The following is an 11444-nucleotide window of genomic DNA, read 5'->3' as shown; positions in this document are numbered from 1 at the left end:
CTATGTCCTCTATCTACTGCTCCAAGGCTGTTCTGTTCTGCTGTCCTTAACAAAGTGCTGCTCTCTTCTTCTGTCCTTATCATCCTGATCCAAACAAAGAAGTTCAGGGAAAGCTCAAATCCTTGCAATTTCAAATAACTTTCTTCATCAATTGAAAAGTTAAGCTGTAAGAGGTGTGGGAGAAGTACTGAGAGCAGAGAACTCTGAGCATCTTCAAAGATCAGTTGCATAGGATATATTCATCAAATAAAAAAAAAATAAACACTCTTATGGCTGAAATAGAATTTGCCTTTTTCTTTCTTTTAAATAATCTGAAGCCATCTTATGAATTGTACAGTGCAGAAAGAACTGGATGTTCTGTGCAAGAGCTGGGTTAAACCTCAAAATCAGACTGGCTTGTGAATACAGCTAAAACAACTATTTCAGGTTTAATAGGATTCATTCCATGTTTCCACATTTCTTTCTGGCCTGAATCCATTTTGAGAAAATGCAGTCTGAACCTAGTGATAAGAGAAGGAAATAAATCTATTTTAATTAAAAATAGAATCACAATCCCCTAAAGCAAGATAATAAGCTATTCTCTTGCACTGAAAATAAGCTGACCAGATTTCTGAATGACAAATCTAGGGTATTGTGAAGCAGGTGCTATGATGTCTTATCAGAAATTGAAGGAAGAATGTAACACTGACAAAAGAAAAAGAATTTTTATGGTTTTACATACAAGTAAACACTAATATCTGAACACAGCATGGCTGTATGGTAAATAATTACATCTTTCTCTGACTGTAAAATTGAAGGGGAATAATGAATTCCAGTTTCCACAGAAGTCTATCTGAACAGCAACAGAAGCATAGCTTATTTATAGATCTACTATATTAATGTGCTTAATATAATGTGCCAAATAAAAATCACTGTGAAAACCACCCATGGTGTTAGGTAATTTGGTGTGGTGGGAGTGTTGGCAATGTGTCCCAAGATAGAACCCCTCCACTCTTAAAACTCCATCAAACAGGAAGGGATATGGCTATTGCCAAGGAGACTGTGTCCAGATCTTATTTATTTGTACCAGTGTTTTGTAAATTACCCTACTTGTAGCTCAAATGTGTTGTGTCTGCACAGGATATTTCTGTGGGGAATACTCTTTTCAGAAAACTGTGGTGTGTGCTGATTTTGGCTGGGATAGAATTAATTTTCTTCACAGCATCTAGCGTGTGGCTGTGTTTTGGATTTGTGATGGAAAGAGTGCTGGTGACACAGGGATGTTTTAGCTATTGCTGAGCAGTGCTTACACAGAGCCAAGCCCTTTCCCAGCCCCCCAGGGAGGAGGCTGGGGGTGCACAGGGGGCTGGGAGGGGACACAGCCAGAACACTGACCCCAGCTGACCCAAAGGATTTTCCAGACCGTATGGTATCATGGTCAGCAATAAACTGGGGGACGAAGAAGGAAGGGGAGATGTCCAGGGTGATTAGTTTTGTCTTCCTAAGTCCATGTGTGATGGAGCCCTGCATTCCTGAGGATGGCTGAGCACCTGCCTGCCCTCGGGATCAGAGAATGAACTCATTGTTTTGCTTTACTTGCATACAAAATTTTTGCTTTCCTATTGAACTGCCTTTATCTCAGCCCACCAGTTTTCTCATTTTTGCACTCTTGGTTCTCTCCTCCATCCTAGTGGCAGGAAATGAGTGAGTGGCTGTGTGGGGCTTTGTTGCTGGTTGGGGTTAAATCATGGTGATGTCTATGAAAAATCACAGGGAAATCTTCCCAAATCACATGTTGAATAGGATGTACGTGTAGGGAGAGCTGTTCAACACCTTACCTGCCTACTTACTGCTGGTGTTGCCACAACAAAGACACTGTGTGGTTTGACTCTTTCCACCCTTGGACTCTGACAAATTTTTTTTTGCAGCCTGACCTGCTCCTTGGCTGCTTTCAGCAGCTGGTAGAAATGGGAGCTCAGCTGTTTCAGGGTTGTTTGTGTTTGCTCTTGATCCAGTGGGAATTTCCACAGGTACTAAAGCATGACTGGTGAGAAATCCCATCAAAATCAGTTTGATGCACATGAGTAAAGTCCATCAAAAACACAAATTCTCTCCCTTGGGACTGACACTGGCTGATAAAAGAAATGCATCAGTTCCATTACTACTGAATATCAGCCTACAGAAGTTCTGGCATTCTGGGAGAGCTGGATAACACCTCTGTAATTGTTAGCATTGTCCCTTGAACTGGTTTCTCCTGCCCGCATGAGTTGTGCTCTGAAGAATGACAGTGCAAAGAGGAGAAGCATAGGGGATGGGATGGGATGGGATGGGATGGGATGGGATGGGATGGGATGGGATGGGATGGGATGGGATGGGATGGGATGGGATGGGATGGGATGGGATGGGGCTGTGCAGGACAGCTTGCACAGAATATTTTTCCCTCCATTCTTGAAGGAGAGATAAAATAGCTTCAGGCCCTACAAGACCTGAGTGACAGCTGAGCACCAAACACTTATAAACATGTGTGTCCTGCCTCTCCTCTCTGCAGGGCTGGTGGGAAATTTTGGATCTCTATCAGCAGCACTTTATTTGGCAGAAAAGGGATGACTATAAAGTCAGGGAACAGATGGAGGATTTCTCCCCACCATCCCTGATGGCTGTGAACTAGCAGGAATTTGTGGCTGGATCTAAAATTAGCTCCAAGCAAGCTGGAAGGGAAATACTGTTGAGAGTTGCATTTTTTATGTGAATGGGAATTTAAAAGATTTCATTCATAAAACATGAGACAAAAAACAATGCTTTATGGGACCATGGAACTGGAATAATCACATTCTAAGTGATTAAAGAACAGAAAATTTTACATCTTTTACTATAAAGCATGTGGTTTTGCCTACATCCATGCAACGTGCTTGAGATAAGGAAGAAGTATTTTAAGAGTCTTCACAGCAACAGGGAGCAAAGCTGGTATAGTGTGTGAAGGGGTATGGAGGGGGAATGGGGTGGCATTTGGAGGCCGGAGGACATTTTTCCCAGCACAAACAGGACTGAATCCTCAAAGGCTATTCAGGATCTGGCTGATGTCCACAAGAGTTTCTCCACAGGAAGAGGGCAAGTCTGGTCCAAAGATGTCCACAAGTGCCAGTAAGAGCATCTTCTGCTTTCTCCACAAACCAGGCAGAGAAGATTTTCAGACCCACTTCCACGAAAGCTGACAGTTTTCTGAGTTTAAGCCTGTCTTGTTGGACAGATGATTGTTGGAATTGGTTTCCATCTCACCTAATCTTTATTTTTAGAAAACCCTCTCCACTTGTCAATCTCAAGTTTTATCTCTATTATCCATTGCTTAGTATTTCTAACATAATCTGATCTTTGCTTTGTCCAGTATTCCTCATTCTGAACTATCCATAAATTACACATATTTGCCTTTTTCTGTCAGGGCATTGTACATCAAAAAGTTTCACAAATACAGCAAGTGAAGTCCTTAATTCTGAGTGTCTGATTTCACAAGATTACTAATGGGAATAAGATAGTTTCAAGTCACACTTTTGCATAAGAAAAAAAAAAGGAAGTTTTAAGTGGCAGAATTACAGTCATTCAATAACCACTCTCTTTCCCAGAGTAGGATTCTCTATGTTGCCACCAGTGTTCTGTCTCCAAAGCAGAATTAATCTCATCCTTATCTCAAGCCAAAACTAATTAGTGGAGGCAAGAGCAATAATTTAACAGAGGACTTGTGTGGTTCACAGGATTCTGTGAACTGTTCTCACTTCAGTTGTTGGAACTTAAATTTTACCAAGTTTATCCTTAATAATTAGATTTGACAGAACTTCAAGTTACTTAGTGTTACATGGATCAATTTGCTGGATTATAGGTCAAATATATTTTTCTCTTTTTTTCTTTTCCTTTGGTTGGAGTTTGCTTGCTTTGTTTTACTGTGTTATGTTTTGCTTTGTTTTGTTTTGCTTTGTTTTAATGTAGCTTTTAATTCTCTCCATCTAAGCCATGATATTGCCAGGCCCATTTAAACTTTGTCCTGCTCTTACTGTGGAGCTTTGAACATTGAATACCAGATTCAAAGCAGGAACACTCCAGGTTTTGTGGGTATGAACATGATGACCACAAAAAAACAGCTCTGAAACAAACTAAGCAAGAAGGTGAGGTGGCCTCTGGCTGGGACATTTCATTGCTTGACCCATGCAAGTCTTGCCTCCTGTGATACTGAATAAAGCACATTTGTTTTCTGTTTTCTCTGCTCTGATCAGACTTTATTTTCCTCTTTTTGTGGTCTCTACCACAAAAAAAAACCTCTTTGATATCCCAGCTCACTGAGGTGATTGGATGCTGTTTATGGTTAAAATAACAAACAGCAAGTTCTAGAGGGGAAAAAAAAAAATGTACACATATATAAGTATGTACATGTGTTCCTTACAAAAGTTGGGCATTTATCAGCATCAATTAATTTAGACAAGTTTCTGAGTGGGGGAGAGTTGAAGATGGACCAAAAGCTGTTGTCCTCCTTTTACAACAGCACTGAATTGCCCTGTTCTTCTGGATGTGGCCATACAAAGCTAGAATTTCTGCCTTTCAGAAATCAAACCTGTCTCAGAAATCTCTAAAATTGAAGCAAGTACATCTGTTAGCTTTTTTTTCTAGATATGCTGTTTAGACCACAAGTAAATTTGATAGGCACAGCAGGACTAATCTCTGATGGTGATTGTAGAAACTGTTTGACCAAGTAACAGTTGTGCAGATGCCTTATTTGTTGCCTACATTTTTTTACTCAGTGGTAGGACACATAACAGTCTCTAAATCTTTTTAAGGTTTTTTCCAGTCTTTTACAATGGGTATCAATTTTATTCACACTTTCCTGACAGTTCAATTACTGTGATACAATTCTTGAGATGTTTGTACCCAATCTTGTTCAAGGTATTTGTGTGTTTAACTTTTGGAAAGTTTGGTGTTAGGGGTACTGGTTAGCTTTTCAGAGAATGGCTTGAATTCAAAGGGATTACTAAAATTATGTTTTTCATGCCCACATATCTGCAAAGTATGGTTCAGTTGCATGATTCCTCCAATTTATTGGTCTACAGGATATTTCTAGAACTCATAAATGTTGATTTATTAAGAGCTCCCTGGATGACCTCAGCATTGCAGAAAAGAGTCTCTGATTTCCCTAGATACAAAAAGATTCATTTAATTCAGGAGAACATGTTATGTAACCTTGCTGTTGTTATTCTCTTACTGGAACAGCATAAACCTTCAGTTTTAATAAGGGGATTAAGCAAAATAGGTCCACCTTAGTTGGGTACACTGCCTGAGAACTCATTTTCCTACAAAGCTTTCCTGTAATATCCAGTTAGAAGCTCATTCTATGCTGTGTTTTAGAATCCATTCCAAGTCAGCATAACATATAAATATAGATTTCATGAATACCTATCTATCTAATTTCTTAAGCTGAGCCCACACTCATTAAACAAGGTGGTAACAGGTGATAACAGGTGACAAATTTTTTGGTGGGTTTCACTATGGAACCACATCAACACATCATTCCTTTCATTGAGGGGAAGATGCAATGTGAGCTTCAGGGCCATCAGAAGGTTTTCCACATCTCTTCACATCATTCTGTGCTGTCAAGAGGTGGTGATGGTTCTGCCATTGATATCTTAAATCTCTTCTTTGTGGAGACTTGATTAGGAATCTAATTTAAAAAGGTGACAAAAGGAAATAGTGTGTCTTCCCTAGAGGAATATTTCTAACACTGAGTATACAGTCACGGAACACAAGGCAAAGGGAAATGATCCAGCATGGGAATCCAGCAACTCATGGAATGAGCTCTGTCAAGTGCTACTCAGCTCTTAAAAGAGTAATTGGTTTTTTTTTTTTTAGTTTGTTTTTCCATTCTCAAGGAAAATATCTATCCTCCAAATAAAGACAACATTCAGGTCTCCCCACCCTCCTCTGTTCCATGACAGAAGCAACTGTTTCTGCTGTTCCAAACTGGACTTAACAGAAAGATATATGCAAATGTAAAAATTAGCAAAGAGCTCTTGTAAATGGAAAATCCCACATGAGCTGTTTAAAAAAGATTGGACTACTGCAACTACTCTTCTGACCAAATCTATATTTAGTCCTTCTGTCAGGAAAAAAATGATATCTTGGACGAAAAGAAGAAAAACTGCACTGGTGGAGTCTGTTCTATAAACTACCTCTTAATGGAATCCTTTCTCTGCTCAGAACCAAATAAACCTTTCAGATAGCTTTGGCAAAGCTGAGCTAACCTATATTCCTGATGATGCTCATCAGGAGCATGTTCCTATGAAAACACATGGATATCATTGCAGCATCACAGAAAAGTTCAGATTTGGAGAAAGTCAACTTCACCCCACATGCTCAAAGCAGAATCAGCTAGAACAGGTTTCTGAGGACCCTGCCCAGTTACACTTCAAGTATCCACAAAGATGGAAAGTCTTCAATCTCTCTGTTTAGCCTGTGCCAGTGTCTGACCACCCTCACAGTGAGAGGGAGTGGGGGAAGCAGAGGGGAAGGATCACTTCCACCATCCTGTTGGCACCACTCTTTCCATTGCAGCCACAGCTGGGAATTGGTGTGTGTTTAATTCACTGTCCATCAGAATTCACAGGTCCTTTTCTACAAAGCTTCTCTCTGGACTCTTGGTCTGTGCTCTTGTACCTGGGGTTGCTCTTCTCCAGGTGTGGACATTGTACAACAGTCCAGAACTGCTGGCTCCAGCATCAGCCCTTGAGGAATGTCACTACTGGCCAGCCTCTAACTGAACTTCATTCTGCTAATAATAGCCCTTTGAACCTGGCAATTTATCCAGTTTTCAATCCATCTTAGTGTTTATTTTTCTAGTCTGTACACCAGTTTGATAATATTATGGAAAAGCCTTTTAGAGGTTGAGGTAAACAAAATCCTCTGCTTTACTCTCACCCACTGCTCTCATTAGCTGTAGAAGTCCATCAGGCTGGTTAACCTTGATTTTCCCCTTCATAAATCCCAACCAACCATATCACCTACTTTCCCATTACATGTTTGGAAATAGTTTTCTGGAGCACTTGCTCAGGGATGGAGATTACCTTGACCAACCCACAATTCCAAAAATCCTTTTTACCTACTCAGATAGGAATGACTTTTGCTTTCTTTTGGTCCTTGGAGACCTCCCACAAACACCATGACTTTTCAAAGATAATTGAGAGTGGCTGTGGAGTGTAGGTCCATGGACCGTAGAACCCCTTACAATCCCTTGCCAGATTCAAATTCAGATGGGCTTTGTCTTGCCTAACCCAGTCTCAGATTGCTCAGACAGTGCTCTTTATTCCACCTGGGTCTTCTGTCCCCAAATGTCACCTCATGTGAGCTTTATTTTCATATTTGAGTTTTGACAGGATCTCCTTGGTCCCCTATGTAGGCCTTTAGGTGCTCTTGTTTCAGCATGTGTAAAGATTCCTCTTTGAAAAGTGTGGAGCACAGGGAATGTAATTTTAAGGGGAATGGATTTACAGTCTGCTACTTCCATTATATAATAGTATACCAATAAATTGCATTTTTGGGAATTGATTTATGGGAATTGACTGAAAGGATAAATGAACTCAGTTTTTAGGAGATGCACTGTTTTCTGCACATTTGAGATAAATTTATCTCTTGGAGTTCATGTGTCTTCCAGCAAAGAGAAATGAAATATGGCAATAAACTTTCCATACTCCAGACTTACAAAGACAAAGTTGATCCTCATGCCTTCTTGTATTACAGCAATCTTCCTCCAATTTATCCAAAGCTATCTTCAGCATCAACTCCCATCAGAATCTGTCTGGCTATTGTTAATAATAAACCCTGAGTCAGCTGAAGAGGGGCAGATTTCAAAATCAATGGTGCTAAGTGGAGTGAAGAAGACAAAAACAGTCCATGCAGCAGCTTTCTGACTGCAATCTGACTTGGTGAATTGAGCCATAAATTAACAGATGAAAAACAAAAATGGTGAAATGCCAGAATCCCAATTGTAAAACCTCTTTGAACCTACCAACAGTCTTTTAAGGTGGAGGTTAAACTTAGGAAAAAAATAGAGATGAAAGGTGTGAGTTATTATTGCCAACTTCATTGTTTCCACCGCAAATGTGTTGTTAAAACTTATGTAGCACTCAGACAGTTTCAAAATTTGATGGGAGTGTTTCTGCTGTTCTTTTTTCTTTTGAGTCCAGCTCAATGACTCAGGTGCTGAGACACAGCATCCATTTTCCAGATCGAACAGGCAGTGAACAAGGGTTACTTACAACTTCACAGGCTGACTTGCTTCAAGTAGCAGTAATAGAAAGCTATAAAGATTTTTTTAACAAACCTATGACCAGTGCAGACCCTTTGTGCTCCTTACATAAGTTTTAGTATAGTGCCAACTCATGCAGGGGTTTGTGTGATGGAAAAGGGACAGGATGTTTGTGGGTGCATCCCCTCCTGGGGGTCTTCTTTTGTGTCCCACAGCAATTGCAGTATGCAGAACATGTCTTTAACTACTCTGCATATTTGTGTAAGATCCTGGTATTGATTAGTCTGCACAGTTGCATAAATGGATACATTACTGCCTGCTAGAGCTTCCTGTTTACTTGGATCCATTACTTGATCTGTTCTCTACCCTAAATTCTCAGTAACATATCATTACAGTCAGTACAAATCACACTTACAATACTAGATACTAAATATTATTAGATACAATACTAAATATTATTTACCTTAAAATAATACAGTTAACACCTCTTGTATGTGTTGATTCCTTTCCCTAAGCTTTTAGTTAGATTTGTCAGTCCTGATCCTGACTGGATTCCTGACTTTCATCAGCTGTACAGTGGCATTTTGTGAAATTGCATTTGATTGCCCAGGTAAAGGAGACAAGTAGTATGGGGCTTATCTTGATGTCTGACTCTAAAGATGCCATGTGTTAGGAGACACATCATATAATCTCAGTGCAGAATTTTGAAGATATTAATAATGAATCACTGAGCTTTTAGTGATCCAGCTTAAAAAGTTTGTTATTGTTCTTCAGGATTTCAACTTTTTTTTAGGAATCCGAGGCCATTCTGAGGTTATTGTTTGCTGCTGAATTCTGGGTTATGTTCTTTCCAAAAAACAATTTGTGAAGTACATTTTGCTATGACCATCAGGTCTTTGTTTTTCAGTATCACGAGTCCCATGCTAGTCACTGTGAGAGTATTACAGAGAATAGGCTGACCTTTCTTTGGCTTGGCAATAGTTTTAAAATGGAGGAAATATTTCTTCAAACTGGTTCTGGCACATGTAATAAGAAGACATTTTAAATTTGGACCACAAAATTAGCTTTGGACAAAAGCTTGCCAAGAACAATAAAATAGCAATTTATTTGATTGCCATGTAAAATGCTGGTTGTGAGCCACACCCAGACTGTGTGAGGACATGGCCTGGAGTCACTGCTCAGAGTGCTGGAGGAGGAAGCTTTAAAGACATCTGTTTTATTTTTGCCACTGTCATCAGTTTGCTGTCTGATCCTAGGCTAGCTGTTTGTGCTACAGTGCTCATACACACATCCTCAAAACCACATTTAAATAACAAAATAAGCAGTCTATTCAGAAGCCTCAATGCCTGAACTTAATAATCTCTTTCTGAGTTGTCAGAGGTATTATGAAGTGTAATTAATGTAAATAAAACACTTCATGATGTTTTCTTCACCTGTTTACACCTCTATCCAAATTTTTATGCCATACTGCTAAAAAATTATAAGTTGAAAGCGATTACAGTGTGAATGAAGAGATGAGTGAGAAAGTCTAATAGCATAATTATCCTTATCAATAGATTTTTTTTGAGAGCAACTTTTTGTTGCCCTCCTTTGAAGACAGTGATGATTAGAAATGATTTTATTTGCATAATTTCTCTTCTGCATAAGCCTGCTTTGTGAGGACATAAGTGATAAAATGCTATTACGGGAGACTGGAGCAAGACTGATGAATTTGCACTGATTGAGGAAGGGTTTTGTGGAAATTTAAGCATGTTTCTTTGGAAAAAAACAAGGAGGAAGGATATTCTTGCCTAGTTTTTCTTTATTCCCATCCCCACTGTCTGCTCTCTGTTCAGCCAAAATGACCAAATGACCTTTAGGATCTGCTGAAAATTTTTGACTCTGTAAGTCACAGCAAAATGACAAGGTTTATGTCAAGTTTATCTCAGGCAATTGGATAAGCCCATTTGTTCTCACAGGAGCTGAGCAGTGAGCTAGGGTTTGGGAGAGGGGAAAGACGTGGCTCTGATCTTCTGTGTGCTCTCCTTGGACATGGTGGAATTTTCCCAGTGGTCCTTTCCCTGCCAGCAGTGATGCTGTATCATTCTTTCTTTCTCTTGTATCACTTCATGACTTTTTTTTCCTCTAATGCAGAGAATTTCAGGGAGGACATATGTGCCCCATGCTGCAAGTAATTTGGCCATAGACTTTCCCCTAGTATCTGTACAAGCTTAGGAAAGTTCAAGACACAGACTCCTAGGACTTCTTCATCATTACACATTCAGATACTCAATGCAAATGAGACAGTAGTGTTTGAAGGGAATAAAAGAAGAAAGTGAAGAAAGGTGCAGCTTTCCCAGCTCTGAGCTGCATCAGCTGGATGTGGTCAGGCCCAGGCTGTACAATCTGGTGTGTGTAAAGGCTGAACAAAAGGTACTCATGACATGCTTTAGTCCAGAACTGAGTTTGCATGTCTTATTAAAAAAAAAAAGAAATTGAAATTCAATTATGGCTCATTATTAAAATTTCAGAGGAGGACACTAAGGCAAGCAGTATATTTCACAGCAATTAAGAGAGAGACTGTTCTTTGGAACATCAAATGCAAATATTTCCCAGATGTATAGCTAGTGAACTATTCACTGGAAGAGGGAGCTATAGAATAGTCTGAGTGTATTTTTTTCTTTCTTGACCTGACCTCTGTGTCCTGATTAAGGAAAAACTTTTGATACATGACATAGTTTCCAAGCTGACATCTTCTGCCTGTCTAGCTGGCATGAAAAGACAGGAACAGCCAAGCACTTACGGACCTCAGAGAACTACAGTGGGGAAAAAAAGTTTGAATTCTACAACTGCAGAAAAAGATCCCTCTGTATTAAACAGTGAATAACAAGCAAACTAAAAAGGTTGTGATGCTCAAATGGCATTTTTTTTCCTTTCTAAGTCATTAGTGGTCTGTCTGACCTTGGTTTGCTAAAAATGACATTATTGCTTCATTATTGCTATTCCTCTCTGTAGGAATAACTCATTTATCTGGTATTTATCCAATGAGAAAGTCATCAGGAGACTGGGAAGATCTGGGGCCTGTTCCCTGCACTACTTCAGGGTTTCTGCTTGAACTCAACAAGAATATGAAGTGCATTAACAATTTGAAAAGCACAGCTCTTCTCCCAGGAGAACAACTGAAACACTGTGCTCCAAAATGAGTCTT

The sequence above is a fragment of the Erithacus rubecula genome, assembly GCF_903797595.1.
Source record: "Erithacus rubecula genome assembly, chromosome: 5".
NCBI lineage: Eukaryota > Metazoa > Chordata > Aves > Passeriformes > Muscicapidae > Erithacus > Erithacus rubecula.
Note: the sequence above shows the minus strand (reverse complement) of the source record.